This window comes from Panthera tigris, chromosome B1 (assembly GCF_018350195.1).
Source record: "Panthera tigris isolate Pti1 chromosome B1, P.tigris_Pti1_mat1.1, whole genome shotgun sequence".
NCBI lineage: Eukaryota > Metazoa > Chordata > Mammalia > Carnivora > Felidae > Panthera > Panthera tigris.
This window is the reverse complement of record NC_056663.1, coordinates 60,868,590-60,871,721: the sequence shown is the minus strand read 5'-3', so window position 1 is coordinate 60,871,721 and position 3,132 is coordinate 60,868,590. Positions and strand designations below refer to the sequence as shown.

General features: G+C 32.7%; 1 non-coding gene across 1 annotated transcript; it reads right to left on the bottom strand.

Annotated features, from left to right (window-relative positions):
* Window positions 1-2,566: 2,566 nt before the first annotated feature.
* Window positions 2,567-2,639, bottom strand: TRNAV-UAC. Its single transcript has one exon. It is a non-coding gene; the product is annotated as a tRNA-Val (tRNA).
* Window positions 2,640-3,132: the final 493 nt, after the last annotated feature.

Here is a 3,132-nt window from a genome sequence, read left to right as displayed (position 1 = left end):
TGGAATTGATAATTGCACTTCATAATTTTCATATTTTAAAATGAGGATCAGAAATAAACACTTTCTCACTCAACTCATAAGATGCCAAGCAGATAATCAGTTTCTCTTGGCCAGTTGTATTTTGAATAAGAAATACCTGTTTGGTAAATAGAATGGGTAATTACTTATTGCTGGTTACTATCATAAAATCTTAATAGTTTATTAACTCCAATCAATAATCTCCAATTTTTCAGCCCTACATTTGAAAAAAAAAGCAGATGGTAAGAATTCTCAGTGAGCACAGGTATTATGAAATGCATCACTGCTGAGTAAATTGCCTTTACAGTTTTGTCCACAATTACCACCTTATTGAAAATCTATGATGTAGTTCTATATGGTCTTCAGCCTGATGATTACACAGGAGCAATAGTCATTGATTTTTAAAGGCTTTCAATACTTGGTACACTGGTTATTAATAGCAAAAAAAAAAAACCAAAAAACCGACCATTCAGGCAAATAAACCAGCAATTTGGCAATGGGTTTGCTAATTTCTATCTAAAACACATTAGAGGATTTAAAGACCTTTGTTTAGTTCCTAATTAGCTAATACACATAACTCTTTGATCTGGCATTAAGTGGGTCACGATTCCAAGCGCACTCTCTAATATTTTTGTCTTTGTATGTGAAAATGGTGCTATTGAGCCATCACGGAAGGATGTGATTTTTAATCGCTCTTCTTGGTGTAGGGTGGATTTGTAGCATTGTTCATCTGTGTATCTCTTTATCTCTGAAATAAAATTGGATACAAAATACTTATCTTGGCTCTTTCACTTGCTAACTGGGCAAGTTATTTAACTTCTCTAAGCTTCATTTCTTGTTGGCCAAATAGGAATCTAACCATTACCTGCGTCATTGGGGCACCGTGAAGAAATATAATACATGTGCAGTTCATAGTGCAAAATTTGTCCTATATTTGATAGTAAGTGTTAGCCATACTTAATTGCAAATACATCTATATGATGTGTGTATTGGCCAGATCCTTGTCTTAAGTGTAACTCTTGCCTTTGACTAATATAGAACAGAAACTATAATATGCTTCTTTCAAATGATATACATTTCATCCATTCACTAAAGAAATGTTTACATGGTACTTACCTTGTGAAGATGATTTTCTGTATATTGGACATTAAACAATAAAGATACAATAAGACATTGAACAATAAAAAATAGTCCTGCTATAAAGGCTCATGTACTAGTGGGAAGAAATAAATCTAGATAGATAAATGATAGATATATAATAGATAGATAGATAGGTAGATAGATAGCCAAGATGGCCATAACTAATAGATTTAAAATGGCCAACCAGCCATAACTAATAGCAGAAAAGAAGTATAAAGCAAGATAAGGGAAAAGAGAATAGTAGCAGAAGATGGGGTTATCCACAAAGGCATTTCTGAGATGGTGATATTTAAGGTGAGATCTTAATAAGAAAAGGGAACATACAGGAATATATAGTGAAAAAGCTTTCCAGGTAGAATGAACAGCATGTACCAAAGTTCTCTTTTTCCCATGCACTGTAATTTTCCATAAACTATGCATTTTTTTGTTTACTCATCATAATTGCCTCTGTTGCTTTTTACTCATCCACAAAAGAGTTGAAGTCCTCTACTCCTGCTGTGTGTTCACAAAGGTGTAGGCATAGAGCCTTGAGCTCTATCTACTCTTGGTCTATTTGTATATAAGACAGAGATCCTCCAATCTACAGGTAAAAATAAGAACAGGCAATGTTCATAATACTCACTACTTGCCAAGCCCTAAGTTGGACACGTTTACACTCATTATTTCATTTGAAATTTTAATTCAAGCAATATTCAAGAGGATAAATTTTAATTTAAACAATCTGCAGGTATAATTTTAAATTCTCAACAAAACATACACACACATATACACTATTTAATATGTGCATTTTTTCCAACATCATAGCAATTGTAGGGAATATACAATACAAAACCAAAGATAATCCTAATAATTATTTTCTTGTAGTAAAAATCTCCATGAAGAGTGTAGAAGACTTTTATTTATTTATTAGAATATACTCAGTTCTTGATTATTCGTATCAGAATATTTGAATAGATAAACTAAATTAGAAGAAAATTTAAGTCACTTATATTGATTTTGTGTTTCATTTAACTATTTTCATGTGTTATCATTTTTTACTGATTTCAATAATATAAAATTAGATTTGTAAAAATTTTAGAACATATTTGTTTGGTTTGTTGGCTAAGACTACGCTACAAAAAGACAGTGTAGGACTCAAATATTATTTAAAAAAAAGTTTTAATGTTTATTTTTGAGAGAGAGAGAGAGAGAGAGAGAGAGAGAGGGAGTAAGTGGGGGAGGGGCAGACAGTGAAGGAGACACAGAATCTGAAGCAGGCTCTAGACTCTGAGCTGTCAGCACAGAGCCCAAAGCAGGGCTCAAACTCATGAACTGCAAGATCATGACCTGAGCTGAAGTCGGATGCTTAACTGACTGAGCCACCCAGGCACCTCCTAAAATTTCTTTTATGGAAGCCAAGGTAACTTCATGGTTCCCCTGGGAATCGAACCCAGGGTCTTCTGTGTGTAAGGCAGATGTGCTAACCACTACACCATGGAAACTAAAGACTAAAATGTTATTTTATGTTGGCACATTTTATAGTGTTGAGGAGAAATTATAAATGCTACAACACTTAGAATTGGGAAGTAGGAAACCTATGTTAACCAAAATGATGTATGTGACTCTATTCTGTATATTTCTGTGATACTTATATTTACAGATGCTTCGGGACTTTCTTTGTGTGCCTTCCTATAAATTTTAGATTGTACTTTTAGATCTGTTCAGTGTGGCAGTTATTTCTTCCATTTAAGAATAATAAGTAATTCTTATTAGACACAAGTCATTTGAACAATCAAAATGTCTTGCACATTTAACATAAGAAATTACTATGGTAACTCATAAATAATTTTATTGCTTTTTTTGAGAATAATAAACTGATTCAGAAGGTGATTTCTGATTGAAGTTTCAAACATACTATTTTTACTATGGTCTGGTAGTTTTCATTATTTTGGTCAGTATATATGTGTGATTGCTTTTCTCTTAACAAAACATAGA